General features: G+C 41.5%; 1 protein-coding gene across 3 annotated transcripts in view; it reads right to left on the reverse strand.

Moving 5' to 3' along the window:
• rbm19 (RNA binding motif protein 19) overlaps positions 1-15121 on the reverse strand; it is a 249000-nt gene that overhangs the window by 99223 nt on the left and 134656 nt on the right. The gene's annotated exons all lie outside the window — the stretch shown is intronic.

Genomic DNA, 15121 nt, shown 5'->3' on the forward strand with positions numbered 1-15121 from the left:
CATTCACTTTTCAATATTTCCTCTGTTCCTGAGAAAGTCCTTACTTTTCACTCATCCCTTCGCAAAGTCTTGCTGCATTTAGACCACAGTGTGTTAAAAATATACAGCAGGCATTAGCAAAAACTCTGTCAGTCTGACAAAACTGTCAAGTTCAATAAAAAATACCATCACATCATATGTCTCATGATGCAACTGCAAACCATTCTGAATGGTCTCATCCCCAATATATACACAAACGCGGAAGTGGCAAATACATGAACCATTACTCAAAAAACCTTTGCACATACTTTCCATAAGAATTAATACCCCAAAGTTAAGATAAACACAGAAACTGACTGACTTGACTTACTGATTCCGTCAGAAAAACAATGATGAATAACAGCTGATTATTTTGAGAACTGTACCATATAAACATTAAGTTGCATTCTCCAAGTCCTTGGCTGGGATTCTCCCAAAAAAACTCAGGGTCCAACAGATGGGAAAGCAGGATAATTTCTCGGTTGTTCTTTGGGCATACTTGGTAAGTTGCGGGGGGGGGGGTGAGGCTTCATAGAAAGGCTGGCAGCATTGTGCTGAGCGAGCCACTGCTGGCAGTGGGGAGTTCAGCGCATGCGCACTGGCCCCCCCATTGCCAGCTGGCATACCGATTGTTTCCCAAACCCCTCTGTCGGATCATCAGTCTCCCTGATCCCCCCCTGGGCTAGCCCCAATTTTCAGCCCCCCCATGGCTAGCCCCAACCAAACCCTCCTCCACCATTAAATATTCTAAAAAATGTAACAAAATTGAAATTTTACTTGTGAGGTATGCAAAATGGGTGGAATCAGATCAGTCTCTTGTTTTTATGCAATACACATTCTTTAAATATATTAACATAAGAACTAGGAGTAGGAAATTTAGCCCCTTTAATCATTTAATACAAAGTCTAATCTCATATCAGCCTTAACTCCACTTTCTTGCCCATTTCACCATAGCCCTTCAAATCCTCACTAATTTAAAATCTATCCACCTCTTTAAATTTACTCAATGTCCTAGCATCCACCAGGCTCTGGGGTAGTGAGTTCCACAGACTCTGTTTTAAATATCCCAAAACTATGACTCCTTGTTCTAATTGCCTTCAAAAAGAGACATCCTTGCCACATCGACTTTGTCAATTCCCCCTTACCATCTTTTAAGCTTCTCACCTCTCATTTTCCTGAACTTCAGGAAGTCTAGGCCTAAACTTTCCAATCTCTCTTCATAAAACAAACCTCTCATCTCTGGAATCAATCTAGTGAACCTCCTCTAAATCCAACTACATCTCTCTTCAAATGAGGGGACCAAAACTGTACACAATGTTCTAAGCAGAGTCTCACTAACACTCCGTACAACAACAGCAACATTTCCTTATTTTTATCCTCTTCTTTTAGCAATAAATGCTACGATTCCATTTGGAGTTTAAAGTTTATTTATTAGTCACAAGTAAGGCTTACATTAACACTGCAATAAAGTTACTGTGAAATTCCCCTAGTCACCACACTACATGCCTATTTGGGTTAATGCACCTCACCAGCACATCTTTCAGACTGTGGGAGGAAACTGGAGCACCCAGAGAAAACCCACAGAGGCATGGGAAGAACATTCAAACTCTGCACAGACAGTGACCTAAGCCGAGAATTGAACCCGGGTCCCTGGTGTTGTGAGGCAACAGTGTTAACCACTGTGTCACCGTGCCGCCAATGGACTGCAATGGAACTGAATGCCAGGCAATGCTTACAATGGACAGTTAATCTGATACCACTTGTTTTGCAACACTGCCCTGAAAAAGTTCTACTCCATCATTTGATAGGGTGAATATTATGCATGTAGTTTTGCATTGGTAAAATAAATAATTACAGTATTTGTATGTGCGCATCCAAGGGGAAGGTTCTCATTTAATGTAGGAGACACAAATAACATGAGGTTAAGCTACAAAGAGAAAATAGTTGAGATGGTTGAGGAGTTTTTAAACATGGGGTATAGCACTAAGCTTAACACAACAGAAGTATGAACAGCAGTATCCAATGCAAAGGTTTAATCTGCCTGCTTTTTTGCTTACCAATTAGGTGGAAAATCAGGGAACCATTCATTTAGTGTAATAATCTTCAACCATGCAACTATTTTTTTCCCTTTTAATTTCATTCTGATAGATCCTCCTCACTGCAACATCAATGATGGAGTTTCAGAAAATCCTCACTGGCAATTTTCCAGCCAATTTCTCTACTTTTGATTCATGCTCTTTTACCTCTTTGTTGCTGTTCTATTTCAAGTTAATCAATAAAGTGTGACCAATAGGAACTTTGTAATGTATTAAGAGGAATCACAGCCAAACATAGCCTCCAGATGAAGCGAAGAGGGCTTTTGAGTACAGACAAATTCAGACTCCAGTTTAAGGTCCTTATTCACATACAATAACTTAAATTTCAAATTACTAGTCAATCTCCTATGTTAGTTAAGGCCAAGTGCTGCTTTCAGAGTGGAAAGAGGGGTCTGAGGCTTGAAACTTGCTCAATACATGGGTTGTGGGAATTGGAAAAAAACATGGAAATGGTATTTGGGAATGGGAAGGGAGAGGTGCAAAAGTTGTTAAAATTACCTCAGTGGGTATTAGAAAGATGAGGGGACTCTGACTTATAGTAATTGAACTTGTGAAATTGTGCTTTTGTAACACTGAGTGTGTGAGAAGTATTTTCAAGTTAAAATTATATCATTTTGCAGAAACTATAAATCAGTAACCATATGTTTTTCTGTAATGTATTTACGTTTAAGTCTCAACTTTAATAAAAATGCAGATAGAAAGATTGCATTGTGCATCATTCTGGGCAGGACTTGATTATTAGACCATAAGATTAATATAAGGTAAAATACGGAACTATTCGAATGGGAATTCTGGTAGCGCTGTGAGTGTGGTTGAGTTCCGGGAACTATCTGAAGAGAATGTCCATAAATTTCTGCTCTTCCCAGGAATTTTAAAAGCGTAACTTCCCATTTATCTGGAGATGTCTGATTACTTAAAATGCAGTAAGTGGAAACCAAGAGGGGTTTCACCTATAATTAATGCTGCATATTCAGTCTGGTACGTCCTAGACTGAGGAACTGATAGGATGGAATGGAGGACAGTGTTACATAACATGAAAGACAGCTGAGAGTGCCCAGAGATAAATATAAGAAAGAAATAATGTCTGGCAGGAAAAGTGCACTATACAGGAGACATTGAATATTTTACAGATACAGAAACTATAGTTAACATATATGCTAGTAAATAAGGACTGCTAATTTTCAATATATTGTACCTACAACATTATTTATTACTCTTTTTTTAAAAAAGCTCAAACTATTTTAATGTGTTTATAAACTGTGAATCGGTGTTAATACTGTAGGCAGCACTGCTTTGAGGAATTGCAGTATATGGGTACTAATGGCAATGGAAATAGGCTGCGTTGCAATCCATACTTATAAAAACAGTGATTACATTACAAAGAAAAGGACATGTACTTTCTCTTTTCCTAATCAATATGCACAACTTTGTTCTGTCCTGAATTTCTAACTTTCTTCATCCCATTCCCATTTAGTTTTAAGCACCTGGTTTCATAAAATTCTTATCCTGTGTCCTAATGCTGTGATCAATGTTGCTAGCGAAGCAGCCTCCACAATCAGTTCCAGATTACACCTGGCAAGAGACAACAGATGCCTGTTGGCAGCAAACGACTGAAATGTTGGCAGCTCACCACAAGAACAAGTCAATAGTAATTTAGCTCTGCCTTGAGGAAGCTTCCTCCTGGCAAGCATCTGATTCCCTGGTGTATGAAGCCTTAAAGTCTTGAATTAATATTGTTATGTAATACATAGAGGGCAAAAGGAAAATACAGGAGTTAAACCAAAACAAGATTTTATTGTGAAATGCTATTTTGATCAGTATGAATTTCCTATTTCACCAAAGATCATGTAATTAGAATTTAGGCTACCAGTTCCCCACCTTACAGTAGCTAACTTCTATTAAGTGATTCTAAAGATTTTGTCTCCACAAAGTCACACTGCTTGATAAAGAATATTCTGATATTAATCCTATATTTACTGTTACGAAGTTAAAATATTTGTCCCTCCTTCTCTAACAGTTCAAGAGTAATCCAGTATGTATACTGTGCCATCTCATTTGTCCGTAAATCTCCCTCCTTCAAGTTGAAACAGCCTATGCAGTTCAAGGCTTTGGTATGACACTAACTGTACAGATCCATCTTGTGGCTCTTCTTTATAATTTGATATGGTTTGACTGTCTCTTGTGTCTCAGTGACTAAAACTGGACACAATACTGAATGCGTGGTCTGACCAATTTATTGTTTCATGATATCCTCTAACTTGTATTTTACCAAGTATTATAATTCAACCTGCTGCTTCCTCGTAACTGGTCTCAGAGTGCTGAGTCTGCTTAAATATTGAGATTTCTTTAAAATTCACCTATAACTAGTTCTGCATATTCAGGGAAGACAAGCTTCCCATATTTTTTCCTGCAACTGCCCTTAAACTCATCCAGAAGTAATTCCATCTGTGATCGTTATGTCCATTATCAGAACATCTGACAAATTTGCACTGAACTTTTTGAATCCAAATTGTCCATGTAAATTGAACAGAAATAAACATCTGATTCTTGTTCCCTCCACTGAGAACTTTTTCTTCATCCTAGTGTTACCTTATCAGATAACTAGCACTTGCAATTGATTAATTTCTTAACTTCCATGCTTTACCTGAAATTCAGACTACCTTAAATTTATAGCTTGACCTTTCACACTGAACTTGAGGCTGACTTCTGGAAGTTTTGCCAGGTCACATAATAAGGCTTCCCACAGTCTACTTGGAATTAGGCGTAAATGTTAGGGGAGGCAATGGGCTAGTGGTATTACCACAAGACTATTAATCCAGAAACTCAGCTAATGTTCTGGAGACCTAGGTTCAAATCCTGCCATGCCAGCTGGTGGAATTTCATTTCAATAAAAAATATCTGGAATTAAGAATCTACTGATGACCATGAAACCAATGTCGATTGTCGGAAAAACTCATCTGGTTCACTAATGTCCTTTAAGGAAGGAAATCTGCCATCTTTACCTGGCCTGGTCTACATGTGACTCCAGAGCCACAGCAATGTGATAACTCTCAACTGCTCTCGGACAACGAGGGATGGGCAATAAATGTTGTGATGTGGGTATGCCGGCGTTGGACTGGTGTAAACACAGTAAAAAGTCTGACAACGCCAGGTTTTAGTCCAACCTATTTATTTGATAATATACTCGCAAGCTTTCGGGTTAGCCCCTTCGTCAGGTGAATGGAGAGTTCTGGCCTCAGACAGAAGCTCTGTCTGAGGCCAGAACTCTCCATTCACCTGACAAAGGGGCTAACCCGAAAGCTTGCGAGTATATTATCAAATAAATAGGTTGGACTAAAACCTGGTGTTGTCAGACTTTTTACAATAAATGTTGGCCAGCCAATGACACCCATGTCCCAGGAATGAATAAAACAAATCACAATCTCAGAAAGAGTGAAATACAAGATTGCCCAGCAAATTAACTTTCAAAGTATTTTTCAAAACAAAGCGTGTGTTACTAATAAAACATCAGTTTTAAAATCTCTCCATGGTCAGTATGATGCAAAGGCACTTCACATCGGATTTATTTATCACATGATCACAGAAAAAGCAATCAGTTTCTCAATGAATAAACACATACTTTGTGTGGCATAGAATACAGCTGAGATTGACTGAAAACAGTAGACTGTTTTGGCATTAGTTAAAATAACTGAAACATAACGGACAAATATAAAAGCAAAACATGTTTCAGGGAGGAACGTGTGAAGCTGTTTACAACGGAACGTTGTATGCAAATGGCAGCAAACTGTTTTGTTCTTGCAGTATCAGATTTTTTTGAAAGAAAAAGTCTCCATCCGTTTCCATACTGCTTCAAAATCACAGGTTAAATGTAAATAGACTGCAGAAGCTCAAAACAAAAAGTAAGTAAATGTGACCTCAATGTTTAAGAAAAAAACTGCTGTGAAATAGTCACAAATTGTACTATTTATGCCATGATAGACGTGTAAAGTATGTTTAATTTCACTGTGACTCAGATAGACCCCTACTTGAGATGTCATTTGCTAAAATGTTAAGATGCTTTATCAGGCAAAATCTACCTATTCTGAAACTACGTCGATCTAGCATTCACCAGACGGTCATGAAGGCAATCATCCAAGTTTGCTCTTCACACTAAATTCCATTATTTTATTGTTAGCAGGCTCATTCTCCATAGTACAGCACAGAAAGAATAGAATTAGATGAGTAAGCAAGCAAAACTCTGTTTGAAAAATCATTTGGCCAATACATAGCTCCACATATCCAGGAGCAGGTTTGACATGGTTGTGGTTATTTCATTTTATTGTACATTTATTTCCCATAAGAGGCAGGAACATTTTTCCTTTTGCAGTTGGCTTTCCTCTCAACCCAGTGTCCCTGCCATTCCCTGTTTGTATGCGCTCAAAGATACTAAACAACTGTTTCTCTTAACTTTAACATAATTGATATGACATTAACAACCTTAATGTAATTGACAAGGCATTAATACTGCTGAGTTTGAGGCCTGCAGATTGGGTCAAAACTCAGGACAGGAGATGCAGTTCCTGGGAGTTAGGTGCAACTCCCAGAGAAGATAATCAAGTTGATACCCTATCTGCAATATTTATAATCTGCAAGCCTGGAGGTCAGTGATAAAATTCAGTTTTGATTGCCCTATGAGATTTAGATCAAGCTGTGCCTCATTGTTGCTGACAGTAACTCAACCAGTTAGTTCACCTTTCAGCAGGTGATCATGATCAGGCATTTACCTACACATGAAAAACTTGATTCGGGCAGGCAGGACCATATATTAGTACAGCAACCCAACTGCACAATTGGGCCAAACTCTGGTATCTCTCCAATTTCACTCCCCGCTCTGTTATTGTTGGTTTTTTCCTGGGATTTGTTGGCTTCTTACTGTAGAAGAGGACTTGCTGGCAATAGCCTTTTGTTCAAAAACTTATGTACAAAATGTTAAAATATGACCAAGACTGGAAGTATTCTCTGAGGTGCTCCACAGTCATCTCATCCTTCAATGAGTAACATCACTGTCATATAGCTCCCTATGCTCAGTAGCTATCAGTAGAGCTAACCCTTTATTCTATGATCCTGACGATGAGAATTACCTCCTGCCCATTTGACCATTCTGGCTAAATTGCCAAATACTGAACTTCCCTTCTGGTCACATGCAAGATGCTACTGTGCCTCTCTTTTCAGATGCTCACACCTTCCCTTTCAAAACCATGATCATGAACTTTGTTTAAAAAAACTCTCTCTTCCAAACTACTACCCATTGCTAACCTTCTTTTCTTCTCTAAATAAATTTCTCCAGCATTGGTTATTGGCCTTCCTGCACAGCAAAATGATCAAGGTCCCAAGAACGTGCGCCATGAAGATGTTTGCATTCAACATTCTTCTTTGGCTGCTCTGTAGCCTTTGACATAGTCAACCACACCAACACACTTAGTCCATTATTCAGCCTGGAGGGACTACCCTTACTCGATTTCACTAATATATATCTAAGAATTGCATGAACACCAATACTGATAACATTTCCTCCCACTCTATTATCTCTGACATATCCAAGGCTTTATCCATTACCTTATCCTTCACTTCATCTATACTGCCTGAGGAAAAAAATACGCAGATAGCAGATTTTTCAGTTGATGCTACCTCACTCACTTGCTTCAATACCTCCGCTGACCCCTCCAGGTAGTCTGTGACATCACTCTAAAACCAGTTTTGGATAGTGTTTTGGATGTGGGAGCTGAACTAAAGGAACAATATAACTATAGTAATGAATGTTACCATTGCTTCTCATTAATTTTAACAAATTCATATAATCAACAAGTGTATCACAAAAACACACAGGAGTGATCTGGTGACTTACAACATAAGCAAGAAGCTAGTAGCTTTTGCTATCAAATAAATCTGTTGGACTTTAACCTGGTGTTGTGTGACTTCTCACTGTTTACCCTCCAGTCCAATGCCAGCATCTCTACGTGTACTAAGGAAGTTGAATCTCTGGTGAAGAGGAAGAAGGCGGCTTATGTAAAGACGTGAAGGCTCAGTTAGGGCACTGGAGAGTTATAAATTAGCCAGGAAGGAGCTAAAGAGAGAGTTAAGAAGAGCTAGAAGAGGGCATGAGAAGACTTTGGCGGATAGGATCAAGGAAAATCCTAAAGCTTTCTACAGGTACGTCAAGAATAAAAGATTGGTTATGGCAAGATTAGGGCCAGTCAGAGACAGCAGTGGGAAGTTGTGCGTGGAGCATTAAGAGATAGGAGAGGCACTGAATGAGTATTTTTCGTCAGTATTCACGCAGGAAAAAGTCAGTGTAGTCAAGGAGAATACTGCGATACCAGGTAGTAGACTAGACAGGATTAAGGTACATAAGGAGGAGGTGTTAGCAATTCTTGAGAGTATGAAAATAGATAAGTCCCCTGGGCCAGATGGGATTTACCCTAGGACTCTCTGGGAGGCTAGGGAAGAGATTGCAGAGCCTTTGGCTTTGATCTTCATGTTGTCATTGGCTACAGGTATAGTGCCTGAAGACTGGAGGATAGCAAATGTTGTCCCCTTGTTCAAGAAGGGGAGTAGAGGCCGTCCTGGGAATTATAGACGGGTGAGCCTTATTTCTGTTGTGGGCAATGTTTTGGAAAGAATTATAAGGGACAGGATTTATAATCATCTAGACTGAGATAAATTGATTAGGGATAGTCAACACGGTTTTGTGAAGGGTAGGTCATGCCTCACAAACCTTAGAGTTTTTTGAAAAGGTGACCAAAGAGGTGGGTAAGGGTAAGGCAGTTGACGTGGTGTATATGGATTTTAGCAAAGCGTTTGATAAGGTTCCCATGGTAGGCTACTGCAGAAAATGTAGATGCATGGGATTGAGGGTGATTTAGCAGTTTGGATCAGGAATTGGCTAGCTGATAGAAGACAGAGGGTGGTGGTTGATGGGAAATATTCAACCTGGAGTTCAGTTACAAGTGGTGTACCTCAAGGATCTGTTTTGGGGCCAGTGCTGTTTGTCATTTTTATAAATGACCTAGATGAGGATGTAGAAGGATGGATTAGTAAATTTGCTGACGATGCCAAAGTCGGAGGAGTTGTAGACGGTGAGGATGGATGTTACAGTTTGCAGAGGGACATAGATAAGCTGCAGAGCTGGGCCGATGAGTGGCAAATGGAGTTTAATATGCAAAAGTGTGAGGTGATTCACTTTGGTAAGAGTAACAGGAGTACAGAATATAGGGCTAATGGAAGGACTTTTAGTAGTGTTAACGAGCAGAGAGATCTCGGGGTACATGTGCATAGCTCCCTGAAAGTTGGCACCCAGGTTGATAAGGTTGTTAAGAGGCGTCCAGTGTGTTAGCTTTTATTGGTAGAGAGACTGAATTTCGGAGCCATGAAGTCATGTTACAACTGTACGAAACTCTTGTGCGGCCGCACTTGGAGTACTGCGTACAGTTCTGGTTGCCACATTACAAGAAATATGTGGAGGCATTGGAAAGGGTGCAGAGGCGGTTTACCAGGATGTTGCCTGGTATGGTGGGAAGGTCTTATGAGGAAAGGCCGAGGGACTTGAGGTTATTTTCATTAGAGAGAAGGTCACGAGGTGACCTAATTGAGGCATACAAGATGATCAAAGGATTGGATAGGGTGGACAGTGAGAGCCTTTTTCCTCGAATGGTGACACAAGGGGACATAGCTTTAAATTAAGAGGGGGTAGTTATAGGACAGATGTCAGAGGTAGGTTCTTTACTCAGAGGGTAGTAAGGGCGTGGAATGCCCTGCCTGCAGCAGTTGTGGACTCACCAACTTTAAGGGCGTTCAAATGGTCAGTGGATAAGCATATGGGTAACATTGGAATAGTTTAGGTTAGAGGGTCATTAGATTGGTTCCACTGGTCGGCGCAACATTGAGGGCCAAAGGACCTGTACTGCGCTGTAATGTTCTATGTTCTACATCATTACAACATAAGGTCAGTTTGGCGCACAGCTGTGCCCAAGCTCTTGGCACATTAAATTTTCAGCTCAACTTAAGAATAATCAGTAAAGCATGATGACCAATTTGATGTAAGATTTGATGCTGTGTTGAGCACTGTTAGGAAGAATCGTATGCATAACAGCCCAGTAACTTACCACTGTAAGTGAGATCTAAATCCCACCTTTCTGAGAAGTAAAGAGTTAAGTTTATTAACCTCTGCCTTGTAATGAGTTTTCCTAATGCTTGGTCTCCAATGAAAACAAGTAGGTGTCCAGATTGATGAAAACCTAAGCAACATAAAACAGTCTATTGGATTTAAGATTTCAGCTTGCACGTTTCTTTGGTGCTCACCTAAAGAAAGCTGCTCTGAGAGGAAGAGAAAATAGTGAATGCTGAGCCAGAGGGAAAAGCAAAATAAAATTTAAAAATTATAGGGAGTGCGGCACAATTGCGGAAGAGAAGTCGTAAAACGAAAGGATTTATGGAGGGTGTTCAGGAGGATTGGGATATAAAAGCCAAGGAAGCAGCGACTGATAGAGTAGAACAATATTCCATCATGATTCGTAACTTCATGGCCCAGTATATCTCACTCTACAATTACCATCAAGCCAAGGGATCAATGAGGAGTTCTGGTTCAATGGGAGGTCTTAGAGAGCTTGTTGGGAGTGGCATCGGGGCAGACTGCCTTTCGGGAAGCTGCAACACAGAACTACAAACACGGTAACTAGCAGAAGTAGCATACTACACACAGATCTAAATGAGCCAATAACCAATGGGTCAGAACAAAGCTCTGCAGTTATGCCACACTCAGTCATGACACACTCAGTCATGAATGGTGCTGTACAATTAAACAACCAATGGTGTAGAGAAAGTTCCATAAACGTTCATATCCTGAATGACACCAGAGCCCAGTAAGTCTGTGCAAAATGCAAGGCTGAAGTGCCTTTTGTCAGCAGCACCAAGTGGGTGATTCTGTCACTTCCAGGGCCCTCCAGCTTCACAGATACCAGTCTTCAGCCAATACAATCCACTTCACGCGAATATCAAGGCACAGCTGAGCGCACTGGATTATAACAAAGGCTATGGATCCATAACAACATCCTTGCCATAGTGCTGAAGACTCATACTCCAGAATGAACTACAGTATAGCCTCAAGATTGACAGCTATATGATAACATGGGAAAATTGCACAGGATGTGCCCTGTCCACAAATATCAGGACAAATCAAAACTGATCAATTACCAGTCCATCAATAGTTTCAATCATCATCAAGGGGTTTGAAAGTATCATTGACAATGCCATCACATGGAACTTACTTGACTTGTTCACTGATGCTCACTTCAGGTCTCATTAGCACCACTCAGCTACAGGTCTCATTAAAGCTTTGGTTCAAAAATGTGCAAAAGAACTGAAATCTGGAGTTGAGGCAAGAGTGACTGAACCCAAAAGTCCCACTCCCTCTTATGAGTCATAAATCAGGAATGTGATGGAATATGTCCCACTTGCCTAGATGAGAGCAGCTCCAACAATGTTCAAGAAGTTCAACAGAATCCAGAACAAACCTGCTTGACATGATTGTACATCATCTACATGATGAACTGAAGCAACTTATCCACGCTTTCCTGACAACACCTTCCAAACCCACGATCCCTCAAACTTTGAAAAACAAGGACAGTTGACACTACTTGCAAGTTCCCCTTTAAGTCAAGAATCATCCTGACTTGGAGATATATCCTGTCACTGATTGTCAAAATCTTAGAACTCCCTTCCTAATGCACTGTGGGTGTACCTACACAAGTCAGTTGGCTCACCAGCAACTTATTTAGGCAATTAGAAATGGCAATAAAAGCTCACCTTGCCAGTAATGCCTACCGCCAATTAACAAAAAAAACTACAAGATGTAACCCAAAGTCAGTGTACACTTAGGGGTATATTGCTGAAGAAGTGTGCTGAGGTACAGCATAGACAAAACATGCAGGAAGGTACAAACAAGGATGAGAATACTGAAATCAGTTTTCTGAAAAAGAGAAAATAAGTAAAGCTTGGAGAGTGCAAAGAAGGTTCACCAGGATGTTGCCGGGTCTCGAGGGTGTTGGCTATGAGGAGAGAATGAATAAACGAGGATTGTTTTCATTGGAATGACAGAAGCTGAAGGATGGCCTGACAGAGGTCCACAAAATTATGAGAGGCATAGACAGGATGGATGATCAGAGGCTTTTCCCAAGGCTGGAAGTGCCAATTACAAGGGGGTACAGGTTCAAGGTGAGAGAGATGGAAAGTTTGTGCGGGGGAAATTTTTCATGCAGCGAGTGGTGGATGCTTGGAATGTGCTGCCAGAGGACGTGGCAGAAGCAGGCACGTTAGCAACGTTTAAAAGGCTCCTGGATGGATACATGAATAGGGAGGGAATAGAGGGATATGGACTGAGAAAGGGCAGAATTTTTAAAAAAAATTTAGTTCGGGCATCATGATTGACACAGGCTTGGAGGCCGAAGGGCCTGTTCCTGTTCTGTACTTTTCTTTGTCCATTCCAGGGTCTATTAGAAATGTGCAGTTGAGAACATGGACTTTGTCATTCTGGATGAGTTGCAATTGTAAAAAGTGCATGTTGACTAGGACAGCACTGGAGAAATCAAACCCCAAAGTAGAATGGATAAAAGGGAATCCTAGCAGATAGAGTGTATTGGATTTCCAAAAAGCCACATAAGGTTACTACACAAAAGAACTTATGGTATCGGAGGTGATATAGTCGCAAGAATAGAGGGCTGGCTAACTAACAAGAAACAGAGTCAGAATAAATGAATAATTTTCAACCTGGCAAACTGTAACCAGTGAAGTGCAACAGGGATCAATCTGGGGCCTCAACTATTTATGATCTATAAGTTTGTCCAACGTGTGGTCCTCAGGCGGCTCGCCAAACACCCCCAACGTGGCTCCCAGAGGTAGATTTCAAATTGCCGACAAGCGGAGTGGAAGATTTGGAAAGAAATTGCTCTTTCAATCTCAGGCTGTGTCCCTCCCAAGTTGACCGTTAATAGATAGCAAATGTGAGAGAATCTGTCTGTGCTTGGAAGAGGAGCAGCAATACTGGCAGCAGTGAGCGTGCCCCAGAAAAGAAGGTACTGTTGAGGAGAGAAGGGGAGAGGGTAAGCGTGGGAGAGGGAGGCAGAAAGAAAGAGGTGGGTGGGGATGGGGTGCTGTTGTGTCATGCAGATGGGGAAGAAGCAGCCCTGCAGATGGGGGAGTAAGCAGTTGTGCTTTGTGGGTGGGGTTTAGGCAGCCATGCAGTCAAGTGGGGGCCTGGCAGATGAGAAATGAGGCTGCTATGCTGGGCCAGAAAAGGGTGTATGCAATGGCATGGGCAGGAGTGGGAAGGCTACGAGTTAGAGATAGAGTGTGTATGTGAATTGGGGCGGCGAGGGGAGAAGACAGAATAATAGACTGGGTAACTGCGAGACTGACACAGGTAGGTGCGGGGGAGGGAGACAGGTGCGGGGGAGGGAGATAGGAGCGGGGGAGGGAGACAGGAGCGGGGGAGGGAGAGAGTGAGTGTGTCTGGAAGTGGGAGTGTGTGTGTGTGTCTCACTCATACTCAAGACTTCCACTCACCCTTACCCCCACACACCAACAATCACATTTTTTCACACACACTAGTCATGTTCTTTATTAATTACTTGATTAATTATAAATTTAATGTTTTGACATGACTTCATTTTTGCTCAGCAAATTTTGCATCCTCATATCTCAGCTTCATTTTGAAAATCCCATGATATCTTATAGTCCCAGTGTCATTAATCATGCACTCCCGGATTCCCAAAATCTCACTCAATGGGATGGGGCTGGATGTGCCTCACGCCAATCGCCTTACTCTCATATCGGGACATCATTTCTAAAAGGCACCTGGACATAACTGACCTAATGTTGAAGAAAGATGATGAACCTCCAGTTTGAGTAGTGTTTGGAATTCTCTTCCCCAGTCTGAAGCTGGAAGTGAACCTTTTTGAAGACACTGAAGCTGCAAGATCTACCTCATAGGTGCTCTGCAAACCTACATTGCTGTGTGTTCCAGGTCCATGGTCTCTGGAGGCCTCCACCCCAACCTTCAGAGGCAGCTCCTGGTCTTCTTCAGCTAAGTGTCAATATGTACACATCACATTGGTCCAGGCGTGTTCTGGACTGCCATGATTTCCTACTGGGAGAAGTCTGGTCAGGCCTTCAGCTGCAATTAGCGAGATGCAAATCGATTTTATGCTGGCATTTGGTAGGGACTGTGATCCATCATGGTGGCCAGGGGCAGGAAATCCCACTGTCATTAAACCGATTTTTGGATCCTGCGCTGCACTCTCCCTCTCCACCCACCAAGGGGAGTTTGAGAGAATTCTGCACTTAGCTTTGGGCACCCTACTTAAGTGGGGGGACATACTTGCATGAAAATATTTCAGGGAGAGCTCATAAGGCTGATTCCTCACACGAGGGGTTTGTCCGATAAGGAATGGTTGTTACCTGATAACGGAAAGGCTGAGCAGGTTGGGCTTATATTCACTGTAGCACGGGAAGAGTGAGAGGTGATCACTGAAACAATAAGACTCTTGGCGGGGAGGGGGCGGTGTCAACAGCCTAGCTTTTGGGAGGAGATTTCCCTCGTCAGTAAATCAATACCAGGGAACAGAGTTTCAAATTAAGGTGTCTCCCATTTAAGCTGGAGGTGAGGAGGAATTTCTTCTCTCAAGAAAATCATTAGTGCTTGGAATTCTTTTCCCTAATGAGTATTGGAGGCTGGGTCATTGAATATGCTCAAGGCTGACTTAGATTATTGACTGACAAGGGAGGTAAGGGTTATATGGGGGTGGCAGGAGAGTGAAGTTATAGCCACATCAGATCATCCACAATCATACTGAAAGGTGGAGCAGGCTTAATGGGCTATATGGCCTACTCCTGCTCCTATGTTTTCATCAATTTGGACTGCTGGGGAAATTAGTGCATTGGATAGGATTCACACCAGACTTGAGAGGGATAAATGC

The sequence above is a fragment of the Carcharhinus amblyrhynchos genome, chromosome 20 (genome assembly GCF_965287045.1).
Source record: "Carcharhinus amblyrhynchos chromosome 20, sCarAmb.v2.hapA, whole genome shotgun sequence".
In the NCBI taxonomy this organism is placed as follows: domain Eukaryota; kingdom Metazoa; phylum Chordata; class Chondrichthyes; order Carcharhiniformes; family Carcharhinidae; genus Carcharhinus; species Carcharhinus amblyrhynchos.